The 24,827-nt window shown below is 35.3% G+C and overlaps 1 long non-coding RNA gene across 1 annotated transcript; it reads left to right on the top strand.

The window, feature by feature from the left end:
• Positions 1 to 2,090: 2,090 nt before the first annotated feature.
• On the top strand, positions 2,091 to 5,319 carry LOC139862815 (uncharacterized). The gene is made up of 4 exons (XR_011764288.1): positions 2,091 to 2,402; positions 3,550 to 3,766; positions 3,858 to 4,557; positions 4,962 to 5,319. It is a non-coding gene; the product is annotated as an uncharacterized lncRNA (long non-coding RNA).
• Positions 5,320 to 24,827: the final 19,508 nt, after the last annotated feature.

Raw genomic sequence — 24,827 nt, 5'->3', positions numbered from 1 at the left:
GTTTGTTCGAGCTTCAAAACGACGACGATCCATTCTTTCTCGGTCGACGTTGAGCATGGAATTAACATGATGAACAACGACAACCAACCCATCGCCGCTATATATTCCGGCAATTGACGCGACAGATTGTGGATTTTGAAGCCTGCGACTTTGAAATCGGCATTATTGATCTCGATTAGTGTATTTTAGATCTTGATTCTTGTACGAACTAATCTATCTATGAAGCTTCTTCTTTGTTGTTTCAATATATGATTTTTGGTTTTAGGAAGGTATGAATCCTCTCTCTCACATTCAATTTTTGTTGTTGGTTTTTGATGAATTGATTTTTGATAAACTGTGTTGCTGAATTTTGGTTTTAGATGTATTTAAGAATTAAGATGTAAGAATGTAAAATGCTATCATACACATCATCTTCGATGTCATTATGTCGATCTGAAAGAGATAGAGGTGAACTATAAAGAGAAAATAAAATCAAGAAAATAAAATTTATGGTGGTTGAAATCGATATCTGAAGGGTCCCATCAAACTCATGGTGGTTGTAAAGTTTTTCTGGATGAAATATTCAAAATAAAATAGGTGGAGGTTATTGTATGAAAGTCAAAAGAAAAAAAGTGAGTTTGTGATAATTTGTTATATTTTTTCGGGATGTATAGGATAGATATGTGGGTTTTTAAATATTAATATATGTTTGATGTCTGATGAATGTTCATTTGTTTAGGGTTTATTGATTTTATTTGGGGAAGAAGAGCTGAAGAAAAAGAAGTTGAAGGAAAAAATTAGGACTAAACTACCCTCATATGTCTTGACATGACTGACGCTTAATGGATAAAATTAACGTTTGTCAGAGTGAGTGACTAAACGTGTAATATTTTGAAATCAAAGCGACTAAACTTGCAAAAAAAAACCATAGTGACTAAAGTTGCATTTTTTGACAAATCACAGTGACTAAACGTGTAATTAAGTCAATCAAAATCTAGCAAAAGTGTAGTCACAAGTGATGTCATCCACTCATGGCCACGGAGTTTCGCCTGCAATGACTCCGGGTTGCTCGCGTAGCGAGTAGTCGCTCTGGGATTAGTCAAGTTGACCGTTTAGATACTAGGTTAAAAAAAAAAAAAAGTCATAACTAGTCACCTGCTCAGATTAGGTCATGGACCGATCTTTTTTAACATCTAGTGGGCCTGGCTCTTGATAAACCCACGAGTTCCAAGCACGATCAATACATTTAGGCCCCGAACCATTCTTTTTAAAGTCACTTACTTTTAACATATACGTGTATAGTTTCTATTAAAATTTTAAAATGATGATGTAATATATAACTCTTTTTTAAACATAATAAACTTCAAAAATAAATATAAAAAAAATCTAAGCTACTTATGATAATGTCATCAACATTTTTTTTTGAAAGGCAGTATTTATATTAATCATAAACTCACAATGTACATTACATGGTCAGGAGCACACCTATATCCGCAAACTGTACAAAAATGCAAGTGTACTCCTACACACAGGACATACCAATTTTCATGGAATATATATATATATATATATATATATATATATATATATATATAGGAGCGCGATCAATGGCTAAGCTTAAAATGAGTACAAACTGAATAAGCAAATTCTGACCACTAACTACCAAAAAATTAAAAATAACATGGAGGGGTAAAAGGGTAAATTACAAATTCATTAATTAAAAACACGGAAGACGATTCTGATGAACTCTGAACGATGCTAATTACAAACGATGCTAATTACAGTATTTCTTTTACATCCAACAAGTTTCTACCTTCTGTAATCGCTCAGTCAATTAATCGAATCACTGCAATCATGGCGACTCCTGATGTCTTCTTGCACGACGAACACGATCTATTTCACGGTACCTATATTTGCCCTAATTTATGCCTTTTGTTATTGAATTGATCTATGTTGATAAGTTCGAAACCCTCGGTGGTTAAATTTGAATGATTTAAAGCAAAAGGAATCAGAGCAAATGGTGTTGGTGATGAAAAGTTGCTTTGATGCATCTCAAATTATGGATCTGAAATGAAGCAACAATTGATGAAATTGGAACTCCATGACTATGCAGATCAGTGGTGGTGCAAGGTTAATGTCAATCTCAGGTTTAAGTCTATTAATATTGTCAATTCTGTCAACAGTGGATTTGGTTCAGATTAATTAATGAGTTTTAGAATGATAATTTAGAAGAATGATACAAATCAGTGCCCTGTATTGTGGATTCGATTCAGGTTCATGAGGTGTGGAATGATAAACCACTAACTTGCATTCTCTTAGGTGGGCTTCAATCCACAACCTTCAAGTATTTTTTCCTAGTACACCTCTTATGAGAACTATTTATCAATATCAACAAGCCCTGGCTCAAGCTCTCGTTACTTTCTGTAAGTATTTCAATTTTTTAATACGTTTAATGTAATTTTACAATGTATGTTTATATATGAATACTTTTAATCTAACTACGTTTTTATGCACACCAACTGTTTGTGTTTTTGTCTGTGAGAGTTATATAATGGACTACTGATGTACATGTAGTAATTTAGAAAGTTTATATGTATTTATATAATTTTTGGCTGTAACAATTCTTATATAGATTTTTTTTCTTTCTTCAGTATGTTATGTGTTCACTAGTTTAGATAAAGTTTGGTTTAGTTGTATAGATCTTGGTATGAGTAAGTTACTAGAAAGAAGGTATATACCTGCACTGTCATACCTTGTTGGTTGTAATGAATGCTATCTAAATGAATATTATATATTATATAAAGTTAAAAGGAAGAAGGTAGCTGTTGTTATTTATATATAATTTAGTTTTCTTACAAAGAGAGAACATACATATGTGTATTGTCAGGCGTTCTGATATAAATTTATAAGCTCATTGTATATGGTTTTGTCTAGGACTATGTTTTCATATGGGTGGCTTTTGCGTAGGTGTATCTCCTAATCTATATTTTTATAAGCAAAAAATATTCGAAATCATTCAAAAATCGGTGATGAATGATAATAATCGTTTTATGAATGATAAAATTAATCATTCATTACCAATTTTTTAACGATTTTGTTAAAAAAAATCTGTTATATTTTCGCTTTCTTCTATTTTCATATTAAAAGACCCTAAGAAGATATTTTTTCAATTTTTTTTAAATTATGATTATCCTGTTTGTACCCTTTTTACTTATCAATGAATCTCGCCCATGTAGTCAAAAAGTGGCCATTATTTTTTTTTACTTTGACTTCTAACTTTACTTCCATGCTTATGAGGCTTGTTTACTAATGGCCATATTTCTTCTTCATAACATTTTGATAATGGTTTTGTTGAATGATTGAATGAATGATAATGGTTTGATGAATAATAACTCTTCATCATCATCTCAGATAAGCAGTTTTTCTACAAAAGATAGGTGCTACTGATTTCTAGATGGACTACAATTTTGTGTTTTTTGTTAGTTTTGATACTCGTTAATTAGGTGACTACAATATTGGCACCTAAGCATATCACTGTTTCAGTAATACGAGAGTTTTTTGAACTTTAAGGTACGAAGAAATCTAAATCTGATGGTGGCTATTCAGGTGATGAAAATTTGTCTAAAAAGGATATTCCCCTAAAACAATCAATTGATCAAATCAATACTTCTCATGGAAAGGGTTCTATCATGTTTCTTGGTCAGTGTGCATTTTCTAGACAAGTTCGATTTTATCTACCGGATCTTTTTCATTAGATAGCGTACTGGCAATTGGTGGATTTCCAAAGGTATTTGTGTCATGTTAACTGTATTTTTTGTATTATATGATGTTTAATATCTCTTCTCTATTCCCTTTAAAGCTTTAATCTACATATGCAGGTACGTGTATTGGAGATATATGGTCCATAAGCTTCTGGAAAGACAACTCTTGCACTGCATGTAATTGCAGAAGCTCAAAAGCAAGGAGGTTAATTTCTTAATTAATAATTAAGTTATATATGATGTCATCACAGTTTATTGTCATAAGAAAACAACTGAGAGATGAATGACGGTTGAGACTAAGGGTGTGTTTGCTTGCATCTGAATGAGACCATTCAGCACTGAATGCTGAATCGGTCAGCATTCAGAGTGTTTGTTTTGGGTCACTGAATGAAGGGTGGTGCTGAATCAGGCTCTGAACCGTTCAAATTCTATAACCTCTCTGTACCGTTGCGTTGCTAGATATTCCCCCAATACCCTTTTATTTCTCATTCTCTCCCCACCTCTACACTGAATTCATAAAGTTTTTGAGTTAATGAATGGATAGTCATCATAACACATGCTTAGTCATCGAAATTTTTATTAGAGTTGGTGTACTTCCATCATAATATATGCTATGTCTAATGTTGAAGGTGTGTTTGTGACTTTTCCTTATATTTAACTATTTTCAATTTTTTTTTTTACATTTGTAGTTCTTTATTCTGACTATATTTCTGTATGCATGGTGTTTCAATTATTGACTCTTTTAGGACTCGATCCAGCAATAGAAGTTCTTATTTTCACTTGGCAAGTTCAATAATGTTTACGACTACGAATGAAGGTATGTTCTACGTTGTGGTCTAAGGAGGTTCTTACCACTATCAGTATGTATATATTGGGTGTTTGTTCCTATTGTTGGTTAAATGAGATTTTGTGGACTGTTTTTGTTACCTTTAGTTGTCTGCACATAATACAATTTGCTTATATACACATATGTATGTATTGTATATCCTGAATACACTTATGTACACTTTTGTATCATATAGCCTGAATAGAAAATAAAATTTACACACTCTTCGTTATCTATGTACCGATTAAAATCTTATTTGCAATTGGGACTTAGTTTGTTAAGCCTTTTTAACAGTTTTGTTAGCTAGTAAGTTTTGATTATTTAATTAAAAGAAGTAGTTTCAAGCAGTTTTGAGATCTATGGTAATAAATTGGCCTGGATATTGTTTGTTGCAGGTCATGTTTGATAGCTATGGGCAAACTGGTAAGTCAAATGTGGGAAACTCATAATGATGTGTATACAAACTACAAATAGAACCAGTTCAGTCAAATTCGGATTCTAATGCAGAGGCTACAACCTTTAGAATTGAATAACTAGCGCTATGAAACAAACAAGCACCTATGTTGTATAACTGTATAATAACATTAGACTGCTTTCCCCTGCGGGCCGAACCGATGCTCGTTATAACTATAATGAGCAATTGAACAACTCAGGCTAATTCTCATTTTTTTACTTTGGCTAAAGATATTATAAGGAAATTTATATGATATATGTAAGGAATTATATAGTGCATTCATGAATTGAATAATGGAAACAAACATGATAACGACTTTATGAATTTTTTTTATTTTATTAATTTTTTTTTTTTTGGAAAAGCAACGACTTTATGATTAAGAAGTGAGACTTTAATATATGATGCATTATGCATGACTAAAAAAGTTGAAAAACATAAGAAAAACACACTTTGATTAAGGATAAAAAAAAATACTAACAAGTATATGCAATAGGGGGTTATAGTTTATTAATGCTTATAACTCTAATAACTAACTAAATTCGTTCAAAAAGGGAGTGTGACCAGAGGGTGCGTTTTCTGCGCACTTCACCCGGTACCAGATCTCGCGCTCAGGGGACTTGATTACTCGAGGTTTTACCCTCTATGGGAGAATCAATGTACTCGTTTATAAGAGATTTTCCTTGCTTACCCAAAAAAAAAAAATACCATTCATTTGAAATTTTTTTCATTCATTTGAAATTTTTTATCATTCATTTGAAATTTTTTTTTTATCATTCATTTGAAATTTTTATCCTTCATTTGAAATTTTTTATCATTCATTTGTAATTTTTAAAAAATACCAAATGATTGATAAAATATAAACGAAGAATGATAAAAGAGCGTGATTAATGAGAAAAAAAAATAATGAATGATAAAAATATCCGATGAATGATCAAAATACCCGATGAATGATAAAAGTATCCGATGAATGATAAACGAAGAATGAAAAAAGAACGTGATGAATGATAAAAGATACCCGATGAATGATAAAAATATCTGATGAATGATAAAAATAGTCGATGAATGATAAGGAATGAATAATGAAACAACCTGATGAATGATAAAAAAAATACCCAATAAATTATAAAAATACCTGATAAATGATAAAAATACCAAATGAATAATAAAAGTAGCTGATGAATGATAACGAAGAATGATAAAAGAACGTGATGAATGATAATCGATGAATGATAAAAATACCCAATGAATGATACATAACTACTGATGCTAATATTAAGAGGTTTCGTTATATAGCATGACATGTTTCAACAGTTTTCAAAATTACATGCCCATTGTCTACTTTAACTAACATTTCTGAAGGTTCTCATGATTCCCGTGTCATACGAAGATCGTATAGTCAGAGTGTACATCAGCAACTTATAACTGAAGTCACATGCATCACCTAAACTTTTAGCTGTACTTGATGAAAATCAGCATCGCCACCTTTATAACCAAAGCAACACATACACCATTCTACAGTCTGAACAATATCTCCAACCACATAAAATGTACACAAATTTGTCCAAGTATATGCTACTTTTTACCAATATAAACAATAAGTTTTATAAACAGAAACTTACTGCCCAATAATGTTTATTTGTAATGTCCCATCCACCTCGATACCGTTTAAAATGGTTGAGAATGTCGGGCCTTTTTGGAGTAACATTATAATTTTCCATATAATTAAAGGTGTAAATTGCCTCTTCAATTTTCTGGGCCCGGGCATACTTTCTCATAATTATACAAAAAGTCTCCATATTAAGCAAGTTTTTGCTTCTCATTGTGTTTATAAGATCCCACATGATTTCATACTGCCTAGTTTTGGCTAAAGACTCGATCATGGTATGATAAGCTCGAATACTGTGCTCGTAATGACGTTGTTTCCCGACCCAATCAAAGAATTGATACACGAGCATACCTGCATTCCCGAATCTTTTAAGGAATTCTTCAATTGATTCGGGTGTAGGTCTTAAATCACTTTGGTCAAGTGCAGTTGCAACCCCAAGATTTGGGCAAGACATTAGAACTTTACATATTTGTTTTGTTGGATCGAGTATATCGTGCTTTGTTTCACTCGAGCAGTACATTTGGGTAGAAATGGCATTTCTGTAACTTGATTAAGTTGAACAGGTAAGCGATTTGATCATATTGTAAAATATCACCTAGAAATGTTGAAGGATAAAAACATAAAATATAATTCCAGTAAGATTACATAAGTATAAAAATGGGTAATAATGAAAAATGAACTTAATGAATTATCAAATCACTATCTTCTAAGTTCTAAGCATTTAAATTAAACAAATTTTATGAATATAAACGACAACGCAGTGCCTAAAGATCATCATTTCACCTTCCTATATAAGTAATAATTATAACTGTAATTATGAGTGAGACATTTCATCGAATAGCTTTCATGCATTTATCATGTTATCATTTCTAAGCAATCAGACATCACATTTAACATTACAAAATTGAATCTCAATGTTATGAAATATGAGCAACACCAACTTAAATTCAAAACCGTTTACCTGAGTGAGTGCATGCTACTGATAATGCTAAAAACGAACATATATTTCATAGCATTATTCCTCAAGAAAGACAAGCTTTTAGTTGAAATTGTCCTATTTACAAGTGATATTCGTTTAAATAATAAAAGGTGAAGACAAAAGACAGATTCGACGAATTGAAGACGCAAACGACCAAAAAGCTCAAAAGTACAAAATACAATCAAAGAGGTTCCAATTATTGATAAGAAACGTCTCGAAATTACAAGAGTACAAGATTCAAAACGCAAAGTACGAGATATTAAATTGTACGCATGGACGTTCGAAAATCCGAAACCGGGACCAGAGTCAACTCTCAACGCTCGACGCAACGGACTAAAAATTACAAGTTAACTATGTATATAAATATAATATAATATATAATTAATTATATAAATTATATATTTATATTATTAAAATCCGTCGGCAAAGCTAAGATCCAAATTGGAGTGAGCTGTAAAAGCAAACTCCGCGACTCGCGGAGTTTGAAGAAGAAAAGTGCCGCGAGTTGCGAAGAGACCCTGGACAAAAATGCCTATAAAAGCTAACGCATTTTGATCGTAAAAAATATCCATATATCCATCCTCTCTATCTATATACGTAAATAAATATATATATATATATATATATATATATATATATATATATATATATATATATATATATATATATATATATATATATATATATATATATATATATATATATATATATATAATTTATATTTTAATTTTAATTTTAATTTCTAATAATAAGGGTATGTTAGCGAATGTTGTAAGGGTGTAAGTCGAAATTCTGTCCGTGTAACGCTACGCTATTTTTAATCATTGTAAGTTATGTTCAACCTTTTTAATTTAATGTCTCGTAGCTAAGTTATTATTATGCTTGAAGTAATCATGATGTTGGGCTAAAAATATTAAAATTGGGTAATTGGGCTTTGTACCATAATTGGGGTTTGGATAAAAGAACGACACTTGTGAAAATTAGACTATGGGCTATTAATGGGTTTTATATTAAATAAACAATACCTTGTTAATTTAATATACAAACTTATAATTTGACGTATTTATATATAACCACATACGCTTGACTGGGTACGGTGGGTGGAATATCTATAAATACCAATAATTATTCATTTTACCGGACACGAAACTGGATTAATAGTTAATAGACTTGTTGAAACAGGGGTGAATTACATTCAAGGGTAATTGGTGTAATTGTTAACAAAGTAGTAAAACCTTGGTTTACACGCAGTCGATAACCTGGTGTATTCATTAAACAAAGTATTAAAACCTTGTTACAATTCGAATCCCCAATTAGTTGGAATATTTGACTTCGGGAATAAGAATAATTTGACGAAGGCTTTCGCTCTTTATATTTATGACTGATGGACTATTATGGACAAATCCGTATGGACATATTAAATAATCCAGGACAAAGAACAATTAACCCATGGGAATAAACTAAAATCAACACGTCAAACATCATGATTACGGAAGTTTAAATAAGCATAATTCCTTTATTTTTATATTTAATTGCACTTCTAATTATCGTACTTTTATTTATTGTTATTGTATTTAATTGCACTTTTAATTATCGTACTTTTTAATTATCTCAATTTTATTTTCGTTATTTACTTTACGCTTTAAATTAAGTTATATTTATTTTTATTATTTTACATTAGGTTTTAACTGTGACTAAAGTTTTAAAAATCGATAAACCGGTCATTAAACGGTAAAAACCCCCCTTTATAATAATAATATTACTTATATATATTTATATTTTTATAAAGTAAAACTAATATAGCGTTAAGCTTTGTTTAAAAGATTCCCTGTGGACGAACATGACTTACTAAAAACTACACTACTGTACGATTAGGTACACTGCCTATAAGTGTTGTAGCAAGGTTTAAGTATATCCATTCTATAAATAAATAAATATCTTGTGTAAAATTGTATCGTATTTAATAGTATTTCCTAGTAAAATTTAATAGTATTTTATACCCCTTAGCTTTAACTATCAAGTATTTTTGACGCCGCTGCCGGGGAATCGATTTCTTGCTTAAAAGCCGGAAGCGCAACGTTAATATAAAAAAAAAAGATTTTTATTTTTAGTTTACTTTTATAAAAATACGTTTTTGTAAAAATACGTTTTAAATATTCGAAAATATAAAAAGAAAAACAAAAATATAAATATTTTTAAGAGTTTGTTAAATATTTAAGTTTTATAAAGTTTCTTTATTTTTATTTTATAAAAATATAAGTTTTATTTAAATATTTTGTTTTTATTTAAAACATAAAAAAACCGAAAATATATATATATATAAATCTATTTTTAAGATTTTTATAAAATTATAAAGTATTTTATTTCTATTTTAGTTTTTAAAATATAAGTTTTATTAAATTTATATAAATATATTAATTAAAAACAGAAATATAAAAAAAAAAAACGGTCGAACGAAAGCAGCCTGTCATCTGAAATTTCAAACCCCGCGACTCGCGGAGTTTGTTGACAGGTGTACCGCAACTCGCGGAGCTGCCCTGACACGCGTGTCCAGAAACCCTAACAGCATTAAATACGGAGTAATTATTATTATTATTTTTTTAATTATAACCCTAATTAAGTTAGTGTTTTAATTTAATTGTTAATTTAGTTTTTATTATTATTTTGTATTATTTAGTTTAATTAGTTTAAATAAGTTATAAAATTAATAGTTTTAATAAATAAATAATATAAAAATAATATTTTTATAAAAATTGTACATTTTTACAACTTTTAGTGTATTTTTATATTTTGTCCCTTGTTATTCGTTTTAGCGTAACTTTTGTATTTTTCGCTCGTATTTAATTTGAAGTCATAGTTTTTGCCATAGTTATTTTTATTTCTAGAATTTTAGGCTTTGCCGTAAAATCTCTTAAGTGCTTTTTCTTTAGACTAAGATTTAGGTGCTTTAGAATTTTGCGACGCCTTTTTAAGTTTTAGTACCTTTTTAAGATATTGCCATTTGGGATATAGTTTTACTTGTAAGCCTTAATATTTTTAGACGCAACTTTTAATTTTTAAGTTTTTAGTTTTCCATTTTAAGTTTCAACGCGCTACTTTTTTATTTTTTTTATTTTTTGACGCCTTTTACCTATGTATCAATTATCACTCCAATTAGTAATCTCAATTTGTAATTTTAATTTTAAGTTAGTGATAGTAATAAGGTTGGGTTAGTCGAGTGTTTTAAAAGTTTTATAAGTCACTCTTTTTCTTTCTTATTTTTCGACGCCTTTGATTTTTCAACCCTTTTCTTTTTCGACCTATTTCGACGCGCTCTTTCTTTTTCTTTCTTATTTCTCGCCATTCTAGTTTTTAGGACATAGAATTTTTTTTCTACTTCTTCTCTAAATTTCTTAAAATTACGAAAATTTATTTTAAGTGGTTAAATTGATAGACATCAAAATTTTCTGGTTCGTAGTAATAGTTGGATTTGTACGTGGACCGGGTTATTGGAGCCAAACAGTACTTAATTATATTGAGACCAAACGAATCCTGCCCCTCTGCTGCATCTTTTGGCTATTCGAAATGTGGGCAAAATCAGAAAAGTCTATTAATTGGATAACTTATATAATTTTTCTTTCCTTTTAAAAACTAATAGGATATTCAGTGAATGCACCGAGCAAGACGTTCACCACATTTTGTACGTTCACCACCTGTAACTCGATCAAGACATCTAGCTAATATTACCACCGTTGATTTTTCTTTAGAATCGTCATCCAGTCGACCAAGTATTCCAATTCAAATTTCCGATAATCCATTTTTTGAACCCGACCTCACAATTGAGAATCCGGAGAATATTCAGGGACGATTCATAGATCCTGAACCATTAATTTTTCCTCCGGAACCACCAATCATTCAAACAGAGATTGTTGAGGAACGAACCATTAAATCAGAATCCTCTAGTGATTCAGATTCAACAAATTCAATCATGGAGAATCTGGAACCTTTAAGTATGAAAGACCGAATGAGAGCTAAACGCACTGGCCAAAGTCACGCAATTACTCATCCAGACATTAATGCGCCAGATTATGAAATCAAAGGACAAATTCTACATATGGTGACTAATCAATGCCAATTTAGTGGTGCGCCGAAGGTGTAACACCCCGTTTTTCCCCGTACATGATTTATAGGTGTATTGTGTATGTACGACAGGCGTATGAAGGGTTCGATACATGTTTGGGTGTTAAAGTCTTGTATGCGAGAAAATGTGTCAGGCCACGTTGGGTGTCGCGGCGCGACAAAGGGAGCCGCGGCGCGGCGTTTCAAATAAATCCAGATCAGAAAGCTTGTTAACAAAGTCACCAGTTCGAGGCAATCGTCGCGGCGAATGGTGTGAACTGGCACCAGATTCTTGTAAATTTAAATGAAGTTCAAGGGCAATTTGGTCTTTTCGCGTTTGAGCCAGATTTGAGGATTTAACCTCATCCATTCATTTCATTTCTCATTTTAATTTCCCTTTTCTTTTCATTTTTCCTCTCAAACTCAAACACCCATTTGATTTCAAAAGGATTTTTGGAAAGGAAGGATCGGGAGTTGATTCTTGGCGTAGTTGACAAGTGTGTTCTCCTCGTTCTTAGCTACACGGTGATACTAGTGGTAAGCTCTAACTCCGAAATTCATTTTCGTGTTCATCATTCAAGTTTAGGGCTTTTGATTGTATGATTCATAGGTGAAACCCATTTAGTTGTTAATTGAAGGTTAACACCAAGATTCGGTTTTTTTGTTGTTAATGTCGGGTTTTGGGTTTGGTGTGCAAGTTCATGCTTGTAAGACTTGTAAATGGTGTATAATCACTAGTATTAGTGATTATTGAGGTTTTGGGGACATTTAGGGTTCTTGGAGTTGACTAATTTTGACTAGAGCCAAAATTAGGGTTTGGTGATGATTTTGACCCGATTGTTGATTTATTAAGGTTTATAAACTTAAAATGGATTAAGTTGAAGTATTAAACCGAGTTAAATGTGTTTTGGTGTCAAGACTTGTAAACGGTGAGATTTTGACTTAATGGGTCAAAATTAGGGTTTTGGTGTCAAAATGGGTGAGACATGTGTTTAACACTTGTGTTTGGGTTTACTTAGCATATTAGGACCATTTTCACCCGTGTTAGTAATTATTGGTTAGTTTGGGCGCGGTTTGTACTTGGAATTACATTTGGGTCGAATTTGCACTAAGTGTCAAATTGGGTTGGTTTGTAAATCCAATCTAAGTGTGTTGTTGAATTTGTGATAATGGAATAGGTACTTTCCATTGACGAGTTGCGGATTACTTGGTTGCATTCATCAAGGCTTAAGGTGAGTGTTAATATCCTATATGCATATGTATGTGTAGGATGGGTGCGGGTCGGGTGAAGTGGTTCTCGGTTATAGAGCTCACTTCACATATAGGTGGATTGATGGACTTGTGTGTAGGTCCAATTGGCACGGTTGTGCGTTTTGGTTGATCATCTTTGACGAGGTGCAAACCTTGCGTGTACTCTATCACATTGGCGTGTGATGTGGATTATATAACCCCAATGGCGAAGGGTTAATATTGTGAGTGGAATAATTATGCGTAAATGTATATAATGTATTTATTTGTGTGGTATGAATGTGGAAGTGTCGCGGTGTTCAAGACACCACATTCTAGGTAACGAGTAGTATTGTCGCGGTGCTTAAGACACTACTCCTTGTGTAATTGACTTGTGGGATTGTCGCGGTGTTTAAGACACCACAATGTCGTGAGAGTGGAAGTGTCGCGGTGTTCAAGACACCACTCATTGTATTGAATGAAGTGTGGGTTCGTCGCGGTGTTTAAGACGCCACATTGTTGTAAGGGTGAGTTAGTCGCGGTGTTTAAGACATCACCCGGGGGACTAGTGATTACGCGGTGTATAAGTAACACTAGTGGATGTTATGAACTCCAACGGACTTACATGTACCGTTCTCTTGTATACTTGGTTAACCATGGTTATTGTGTTGTAAGCGTAAGCAAATTATGTTATTCGAAAGATATATACATATATATACATATATATTGTATACATATAATGTTGTATTGTCGTGTTGTAGCTAACCCTCCGGGTGTAGCTTATTGGCATTGTTCACATCGTTGTTGGCAAACTTATATTTTGTTGATGTATCTTTAGCTCATTGCTTAGTGATCTTACGGTATGCTTAGACTAGCTTGCCTTTATGTTTGGATGCTCCGGTATGCGGTATTTGCTATTTTGTGGCGTGTCCATTTTATGCATATATATGTATGTAGTATATTCTCACTCACTAAGCGTTAGCTTACCCTCTCGTTGTTGATATTTTTATAGGTTCGCATGCTTGGCGGCTCGGGTAAGCTTGGGAATTAGAGATCTCGGCTAGGTTGCTTTAGAAGATCTTGCTTTTGGACTCGATTAGTATTTGGGTATCGTAGTCCCAAACCACCATGCTCGGTTTTGTGTAAACGTAACTAGTCGGGTCATAATGATTATAACCGGTTTACGATTTAATTAATGAACCATTGTATTAAGTAGTTTAAATCATTAATGTATGTTTTAAGTTCGATGAACTTACTTTGATAACAAATACGTTTTGGAATATGTGTAACGGGACCTAAAGTATTATTTAACGCGTATTAAAAGGAAAAATTTTTATGGGCCGGTTTTAATACGGGTTGGGTTGTTTCAAGTGGTATCAGAGCATGGTCTAAGGGATTTAGGTGACTTGAGATAGGTGCCTAGACTTAGACTTTTGTGTGTGCTTAATTTGTTGCGGGACTTGTAGGAGTACGGGTCGGAATGGGTTCTAGCTAGTGCCTTGTTTATAGGTTGACTAACGTTTATATTAGTAATGCGAATATTATTAATATGCTATTGTGATGTGATAATAATTCTCGCGTGTGTTTATATCGCGTAGAATTTTGTTTGTGTTTGCATATATCATCGAGCGAGACGGTTGTTGTACTAACGAGCCGATACAGCGTGTATGCGTAATAAGGACTTGCAAACCTTATTACGGGTGCAAATCGTGTCTAGCAAGTGATGTACGACAAATGTTTAGCAAGATGGGGCGGTGTTGTGCGTGTGATTTACACGTTCGTGGTCTAACCGCTTTGCATTCCTTAGAATGGCGACAGGAAATGGGATCGAGACGAACGACGCTGAGTTTAACGCTAGAGTTGCGGCCGCCGTTGCGGAGCAAATGAGTGCGTTTTGAGAAGAAATGGATAGGAAGTATTCCGAATTTCGAAATGGTGGAGAAATGGAGCATTGTCTTAAGAGCTTCATGAGGACTAAACCTCCGATGTATGACGGGAAACCGGATCCTTTAGTAAGCACAACTTGGATCTCGGATGTTGAAGGGTGTTTTCATACTATTGAATGCCCTCCCGAGAAAAAGACAAGACTCGCTACTAGTTTATTGCGGGGTAGGGCGAAGGATTGGTTGGATGGTAAGATTGATCTTGTCGGTGGTGAGCTGTTTATGGCATTATCGTGGGACGATTTTAAAAAGGAATTCTTCGAGGAGTTCCGGACTTCGGCCGACTTGTCGGAATTGCGTGATGAGTTGCGAAACTTGCAACAGGGATCTATGGATTTGAATACTCTCAAGACGACCTTTATGGCGAAGACTCGTTTTTGCCCGGAGTATTTAGGGAATGATCGGTTGTTGATGGAGGATTTCTATCGAACCTTGAATGATGACTTGAAGAATAAGATTAGCCGGGGTCACGCGAAATTGTTTGCGGAATTATTCGCCGTGGCTAGAGGTTTCGAGTCGTATTCACGATCAAAGAAGGGTGAACCTTCGAGCGAGAGAAGGGTTATTTCGCATGGTGCTCCGAGTAAGAGGACTAAGGGTCCGAGTGTGAGCATGGGTGGTACACGGACGGGTATATTGGATTCTAGTGCGTCTAGATGTTACAATTGTGGCATAAGGGGTCACAAGTCGTGGGAATGTTCGGTACCAAAAGGCGATGGCATGGTGTGCTTCAATTGCCAAGAAGAAGGACATCGTAAGTCGGAATGTCCCAAGTTAGCGGGGACGGGGCCGGCAAGGAGACGTTAAGGTACGTTTCGTTTTAATAAATATGTCTTTTGATTATTTATTAAGTGCCGTTTGAAGTTGAGTTTATTAAATGCATTGTGTTGTGCATGTTATTGATATGGGTGACGTTCCTAATGGAAGTACCCTATGACGACGTTTTGATTGACGGGCGAAGGGCGTAAGACTTGGTGTAACCAAGCATTCCTTGATATTTGTAAAATGTTTCTACCAAGCCATGGAAATGGGTTGGTGTTCGGTTGTTAAGCGCGTGTTTGCTTTTGTGTTGAGGTCGATGAACCGTGAGGTTCGACGGGTGGGCTGAAATCCTTGAGATCGAGTGTTTTGAATCTCGATGTATGTTGGTAATGGAGTCTTTATGACGCAACATTAGGTGCCTCTTTTATACCTACTAGCGTGGTGTTCGACTCCGATTATGCTGCGGTTACATTGTACTTAGGGTACCGAAGTGAAATCCTTAGGTACATGAGTGACTAGGTGTAATTTGACAAACTAAAGCAATTGGATGATTGCGAAGGTATGGTTTGTGTAATCGTGGTACACTTTTTGCTCGAAGTGTTTAAGGATTGATTGAAATCCTTTGTGTGCTCAAGGCTGGAGCAAGATATGGTGACGGGTCGTGTGAGCCCAATCTTTGTAAAGTCTACCTTAGGTAGCATTGTACGATTGTACGAGTTGTGGATATGGGACGTAGTTCCAAATGGGGGAGTTACACTCCCGCACGAGGAAGTTTTAGTGTGAGATTTCGGATGATGCTTTTGGTAGATCCGGAAAATGTTGTCGAGACCTGATTTTGGTCGATTTGTGGTAGATTACAATTTCGGATAAATTGTACTTATGGTTTGGATTTGAATTATCACCGAGGTGGTAATGTGGTAAATCTCGATTGAGAGATAATGGACGTGTTTGGCGAGCAAGGTGAAATCCTTCGGTTAAGGGAGGTGTGTGTCGGATTCTCTTCTAGAGAATAATTGTTTTGTGCCTATGTTTGATATAGGTGGTTCTTGCTCGTGTATGTGAATGGTTAGTGGTATCCGTTAGGATTCACTATGGCGTAGCTGAGCGCGATGTTACGCTACTCGTCGTTCGAGGCCAAAAGGGCGTTGATTGATGAAGCATGACTTTCGGGTCCGCTGACTTCATCATGGTATTGGTGATTGATGAAGCATGACCTTTAGGGTCCGCTGACTTCATCATGGGAGTATGCGATTGGTGGAGCATGACCTTCGGGGTCCGCTGATTTCATCATGAGCGAGGTGTTATATCGGTGAAGCATGACTTTCGGAGTCCGCTGACTTCATCCGGTGTTGAGATTGGTGAAGCATGACCTTCGGGGTCCGCTGACTTCATCATGGGATTATTGATTGGTGAAGCATGATATTCGGGTTCGCTGACTTCATCATGGTAGTGAATCGCGTGTAGTTCGGATTCACTAAGGCGCGTGTGTTTTCGGCCAGCCTTCGTGTTGTGTGATCTGTCGGTTGTTTTATACACCGATGGTGGGGTCGTAAGGACCGTGATGTTGATCTGTTGGTTGTTTTATACACCAATGGTGGGGTCGTAAGGACCGTGTTGTGTGATCGATCGGGTGTTTTTATACGCCGATGGTGGGGTCGCGAGGACCATGTGGTATGATTAGTGATGCGATAGTCGTGTTTCGCTCACGTGTTGTTACGGGTGTGACGATAGTCGATTTTGTACACCTTTGGATTTGGCGTTTTCATAGTCGTTTTGGGCGCTATCGGTTTTAGCCTTTTGATTATGATGTTACGGTAGTTGCGTATTGCGCACTACAAGGGATGTTTAGTGATTGGTGTTATCCGTCAGGATTCGTTGGTTCGGTCTTCATCGTTTCGGATTGTTGACCTTAGGTTGAGACTTGGTTGCTTTTAGCGTTGTACTCGGTAAGGGTACGCTAAGGGGTTGATATCTCTGTACGAGATTGGTTGAGTTTTCCCGATGTTAGGGAATGAGCATGGTTTTAGTGCTCGGATTGTGGATTTGATAAATCGCGGGTGACGATTTAGTTGCTAAAGGCAATTCAGTGGGAAGAATTGCTTAGGAAAGTCGGTTTGGACTTATATTTGAGGACCGTGAAGTGTGGTCCGTTTGGTTAAATGACAAGGATCACGAGGACGTGATCGAGTCTAAGTGGGGGAGAGTTGTAACACCCCGTTTTTCCCCGTACATGATTTATAGGTGTATTGTGTATGTACGACAGGCGTATGAAGGGTTCGATACATGTTTGGGTGTTAAAGTCTTGTATGCGAGAAAATGTGTCAGGCCACGTTGGGTGTCGCGGCGCGACAAAGGGAGCCGCGGCGCGGCGTTTCAAATAAATCCAGATCAGAAAGCTTGTTAACAAAGTCACCAGTTCGAGGCAATCGTCGCGGCGCGACGAATTAGGCCGCGGCGCGGCGAATGGTGTGAACTGGCACCAGATTCTTGTAAATTTAAATGAAGTTCAAGGGCAATTTGGTCTTTTTGCGTTTGAGCCAGATTTGAGGATTTAACCTCATCCATTCATTTCATTTCTCATTTTAATTTCCCTTTTCTTTTCATTTTTCCTCTCAAACTCAAACACCCATTTGATTTCAAAAGGATTTTTGGAAAGGAAGGATCGGGAGTTGATCCTTGGCGTAGTTGACAAGTGTGTTCTCCTCGTTCTTAGCTACACGGTGATACTAGTGGTAAGCTCTAACTCCGAAATTCATTTTCGTGTTCATCATTCAAGTTTAGGGCTTTTGATTGTATGATTCATAGGTGAAACCCATTTAGTTGTTAATTGAAGGTTAACACCAAGATTCGGTTTTTTTGTTGTTAATGTCGGGTTTTGGGTTTGGTGTGCAAGTTCATGCTTGTAAGACTTGTAAATGGTGTATAATCACTAGTATTAGTGATTATTGAGGTTTTGGGGACATTTAGGGTTCTTGGAGTTGACTAATTTTGACTAGAGCCAAAATTAGGGTTTGGTGATGATTTTGACCCGATTGTTGATTTATTAAGGTTTATAAACTTAAAATGGATTAAGTTGAAGTATTAAACCGAGTTAAATGTGTTTTGGTGTCAAGACTTGTAAACGGTGAGATTTTGACTTAATGGGTCAAAATTAGGGTTTTGGTGTCAAAATGGGTGAGACATGTGTTTAACACTTGTGTTTGGCTTTACTTGGCATATTAGGACCATTTTCACCCGTGTTAGTAATTATTGGTTAGTTTGGGCGCGGTTTGTACTTGGAATTACATTTGGGTCGAATTTGCACTAAGTGTCAAATTGGGTTGGTTTGTAAATCCAATCTAAGTGTGTTGTTGAATTTGTGATAATGGAATAGGTACTTTCCATTGACGAGTTGCGGATTACTTGGTTGCATTCATCAAGGCTTAAGGTGAGTGTTAATATCCTATATGTATATGTATGTGTAGGATGGGTGCGGGTCGGGTGAAGTGGTTCTCGGTTATAGAGCTCACTTCACATATAGGTGGATTGATGGACTTGTGTGTAGGTCCAATTGGCACGGTTGTGCGTTTTGGTTGATCATCTTTGACGAGGTGCACACCTTGCGTGTACTCTATCACATGGGCGTGTGATGTGGATTATATAACCCCAATGGCGAAGGGTTAATATTGTGAGTGGAATAATTATGCGTGAACGTATATAATGTATTTATTTGTGTGGTATGAATGTGGAAGTGTCGCGGTGTTCAAGACACCACATTCTAGGTAACGAGTAGTATTGTCGCGGTGCTTAAGACACTACTCCTTGTGTAATTGACTTGTGGGATTGTCGCGGTGTTTAAGACACCACAATGTCGTGAGAGTGGAAGTGTCGCGGTGTTCAAGACACCACTCATTGTATTGAATGAAGTGTGGGTTCGTCGCGGTGTTTAAGACGCCACATTGTTGTAAGGGTGAGTTAGTCGCGGTGTTTAAGACATCACCCGGGGGACTAGTGATTACGCGGTGTATAAGTAACACTAGTGGATGTTATGAACTCCAACAGACTTACATGTACCGTTCTCTTGTATACTTAGTTAACCATGGTTATTGTGTTGTAAGCGTAAGCAAATTATGTTATTCGAAAGATATATATATATATATATATACATATATATTGTATACATATAATGTTGTATTGTCGTGTTGTAGCTAACCCTCCGGGTGTAGCTAACCCTCCGGGTGTAGCTTATTGGCATTGTTCACATCGTTGTTGGCAAACTTATATTTTGTTGATGTATCTTTAGCTCATTGCTTAGTGATCTTACGGTATGCTTAGACTAGCTTGCCTTTATGTTTGGATGCTCCGGTATGCGGTATTTACTATTTTGTGGCGTGTCCATTTTATGCATATATATGTATGTAGTATATTCTCACTCACTAAGCGTTAGCTTACCCTCTCGTTATTGATATTTTTATAGGTTCGCATGCTTGGCGGCTCGGGTAAGCTTGGGAATTAGAGATCTCGGCTAGGTTGCTTTAGAAGATCTTGCTTTTGGACTCGATTAGGATTTGGGTAGCGTAGTCCCAAACCACCGTGCTCGGTTTTGTGTAAACGTAACTAGTCGGGTCATAATGATTATAACCGGTTTACGATTTAATTAATGAACCATTGTATTAAGGAGTTTAAATCATTAATGTATGTTTTAAGTTCGATGAACTTACTTTGATAACAAATACGTTTTGGAATATGTGTAACGGGACCTAAAGTATTATTTAACGCGTATTAAAAGGAAAAATTTTTATGGGCCGGTTTTAATACGGGTTGGGTTGTTTCAGAAGGAAGATCCAAATGAACATCTTCGTACCTTTAATAGGATCTGCACACTATTTAAAATAAGAGAAGTTGAAGATGAACAGATATATCTCATGTTATTTCCCTGGACTTTAAAGGGAGAAGCCAAAGATTGGTTGGAATCGTTACCTGAAGGGGCGATTGATACATGGGACGTTTTAGTTGAAAAATTTCTTAAACAATTCTTTCCGGCATCTAAAGCCGTAAGACTTCAAGGAGAAATTGTTACGTTCACACAGAAACCAAATGAAACTCTATATGAGGCATGGACCAGATTTGGAAAGTTATTAAGAGGATGTCCGCAACATGGTTTAGACACCTGTTAAATAGTACAAATATTCTACCAAGGATGCGACATCACTACAAGAAAAGACATAGATATAGCAGCTGGTGGTTCTATTATGAAGAAAACAGAAACTGATGCTTATAAAATTATTGATAACACTGCTTCCCACTCACATGAGTGGCACCAAGAAAAAGATATCGTTAGATCATCTAAAGCAGCTAGAGCCGATTCTAGCCATGACTTAGATTCCATTTCCGCAAAGATAGATACTGTCGAGAGACGAATGGAAAAGATGACTAAAGATATACACTCAATACGAATTAGTTGTGAGCAGTGTGGAGGACCACATTTGACAAAAGATTGTCTCGGTATTGAACTAACAATGGAACAAAGAGAGAATATTTCATATATAAACCAAAGGCCTGGAAATAATTATCAGAATAATTATCAACCATCAAGACTGATTTACAATCAAAACCAGAATTATAACCGAAATGTTCCATACAACAACCAACAAGGTCCTAGAAATCAACAAGTATCCAATAATACTTACAACCAACAAAGACCTAATTTTCAAAACAAACCACCACTAACCGATGATAAAAAGCCAAATTTAGAAGATATGATGACGAAGCTAGTTGAAACTCAAACGCAGTTTTTCACATCTCAGAAACAAACCAATGAACAAAATGCTCAAGCATTTAGAAATCAATAAGCTTCTATTCAAAATTTGGAACAAGAAGTAAGTAACCTTGCAAGGTTAATAGGTGAAAGAAAACCGGGAAGTTTACCTAGTGATACAAATGCTAACCCCCGGAATGAAATAGCTAAAGCCATTACCACAAGAAGTGGTACAACACTTAAACCACCTGAAATACCTGTAAATCTTAATGAAGATATTCCTACTCCACAAGAACCACAACCTGAACAAGATAAGGAAAAAGAACCGGTAGTTGAAAAGGTTAATGAAGATAACACAGTTAAGGCTAAACCTTAAGTTAAACCATACCAACCACCACTTCCTTACCCGAGTAAAATGAAAAAAGAGAAACTTGAAGCCGAGCAATCCAAATTCTTGGATATGTTTAAACAGATAAATGTAAATCTTCCTTTCATTGATGTAATTTCAGGAATGCCGAGATATGCTAAATTTCTGAAAGATTTAATCACAAATAGAAAAAAAATGGAAGAACTCTCGGCCGTTACTATGAATGCTAATTGTTCAGCAGTGCTGTTGAATAAGATACCAGAAAAATTATCTGATCCAGGAAGTTTCACAATTCCATGTTTTCTGGGTAGTCTTAGTTCAATAGAAGCATTGGCAGACTTAGGTGCTAGTATAAATTTAATGCCGTATTCACTATACACTAAACTAGTCCTTGGAGAATTGAAACCAACAAGAATAAGCATACAACTAGCCGATAGATCAATAAAATATCCTAGAGGGATAATGGAGAACATGCTAGTTAAAGTTGGTACTTTAGTATTTCCAGTAGATTTTGTTGTTCTGGACATGGAAGAAGATTCTCAAGTTCCTCTCATATTAGGAAGACCATTCTTAAACATGGCTAAAGCAATGATAGACGTGTTTGGTAAGAAACTGACCCTAAGTATAGAGGACGAGAGTGTTACCTTTTCAGTTGATAGAGCAATGCAACAACCACAATGTGCAGATGATACATGTTATTATATTCAAACTATAGATTCACATGCAGAATTGTTAGAAGAATTTCCAGAATTACAAGGAACAGGAGAATGTTCTTTAGGAGAAGGTACTGAACCAATTGATGAAACTGAAATGTTAGCTACACTAATAGCTAATGGATATGAACCAACAACAGAAGAAATTCAAATGCTAAAAGAAGAAGACAGATATCGATACAAATCATCGATAGAAGAACCACCGATATTAGAGTTAAAGCCACTTCCAAACCATTTGGAATACGCTTATTTACATGGTGAATCTGAATTACCTGTAATAACATCGTCTTCTCTTACTGAAAATGAAAAATCTCAACTCATTTCTGTGTTGAAAGCTCATAAACCAGCCATTGCATGGAAGATTCATGATATTAAAGGAATAAGTCCTTCGTATTGCACACATAAAATCCTTATGGAAGAAGGTCATAAAACGTATGTGCAACGCCAACGAAGACTAAATCCTAATATGCAAGATGTTGTTAAGAAAGAAATTATTAAACTGCTTGATGCAGGTTTAATTTATCCAATCTCTGATAGTCCATGGGTAAGCCTAGTTCAATGCGTGCCTAAGAAGGGTGTCATGACTGTCATTACAAATGAGAAAAATGAGCTTATTCCTACTAGGACTGTAACAGGATGGCGTGTGTGTATTGATTATAGAAAATTAAATGACGCAATCAGAAAAGATCACTTTCACTTACCTTTTATTGATCAAATGTTGGAAAGATTAGCCGGAAATAGTTACTATTGTTTTCTTGATGGATTTTCCGGATACTTTCAAATACCAATAGCACCCGAAGATCAAGATAAAACCACGTTCACGTGCCCTTATGGTACTTTTGCTTACAAACGCATGCCATTTGGACTTTGCAACGCCCCTGAAACCTTTCAAAGGTGCATGATGGCGATTTTTCACAACATGATAGAAGAATGCATGGAAGTTTTCATGGATGACTTTTCAGTCTTCGGTGATACTTTTGAAACATGTCTAGCTAATCTTGAACGAATGCTTATTAGATGCGAACAATCAAATCTAGTACTTAATTGGGAGAAATGTCATTTCATGGTTAAAGAAGGCATCGTTCTTGGACAAAAAAATTTCAAAGGAAGGAATTGAAGTGGATAGAGCTAAAGTAGATGTAATTGCTAAACTTCCACATCCCACCAATGTTAGAGGAGTTAGGAGTTTTCTAGGGCATGCCGATTTTTACCGACGTTTCATAAAAGATTTTTCTAAAATTGCCACTCCTATGAATAAACTCCTAGAAAAAGATGCTCCATTCATCTTTTCAGATGAATGTATCAAATCTTTTAATATTCTTAAAGAGAAACTCACTAATGCACCGATCATGATAACACCAATTTAGAATCTACCGTTTGAACTTATGTGCGATGCAAGTGATTTTGCAATGGGAGCCGTTTTAGGACAAATGATTGAAAAACGATTTCAATCTATATATTATGCTAGTAAGACGTTACAAGGAGCACAAACGAACTACACAACTACTGAAAAAGACCTTGCTATTGTCTTTGCTTTTGACAAATTTCGTTCATATCTCGTTCTAGCTAAAACGGTGGTCTATACCGATCATTCTGCTCTTAGATACCTATTTTCAAAACAAGATGCCAAACCAAGATTAATCCGTTGGATCTTACTCTTACAAGAGTTCGATATTGAAATCCGAGATAAAAGAGGAGCAGAAAATCTCGCCGCTGATCATCTTTCTCGTCTTGAAAATCCCGAATTAGAAGTTCTAAATGAATCGGCCATACAAGACAATTTTCCTGATGAATATCTATTGAAGATAGTTTATAATGAAATTCCATGGTTTGCAGACTATGCAAACTACTTAGTATGTGGATTCCTTGAAAAAGGGTTGTCGTACCAAAAACGAAAGAAATTCTTTAGTGATATAAAACACTATTTCTGGGAAGATCCACATTTGTTTAAAAGTTGTCCCGATGGAATAATACGCCGATGTGTATTCGGAGATGAAGCTAGTAAAATCTTAAACCATTGTCACACAAGACCAACAGGAGGGCATTATGGGCCTCAACTTACAGCAAGAAAAGTTTATGATGCTGGATTCTATTGGCCTACAATTTACAAAGACGCACACCTTCTTTGCAAATCCTGTGATGCATGTCAAAGGGCCGAAAAAATAAGTCAACGTGATGAAATGCCACAAAATGTCATTAAAGTATGTGAAGTATTTGACATTTGGGGTATTGACTTTATGGGTCCATTTCCAAAATCTCATAATAATCTATACATTCTCGTAGCCATTGATTATGTATCTAAATGGGCGGAAGCACAAGCTCTCTCAACTAACGATGCACGAGTTGTAGTCAACTTTTTAAAACGTCTTTTTGCA

The sequence above is a fragment of the Rutidosis leptorrhynchoides genome, chromosome 8 (assembly GCF_046630445.1).
Source record: "Rutidosis leptorrhynchoides isolate AG116_Rl617_1_P2 chromosome 8, CSIRO_AGI_Rlap_v1, whole genome shotgun sequence".
Taxonomy (NCBI): Eukaryota; Viridiplantae; Streptophyta; class Magnoliopsida; order Asterales; family Asteraceae; genus Rutidosis; species Rutidosis leptorrhynchoides.
This window is presented reverse-complemented; position numbering and strand designations above follow the sequence as displayed.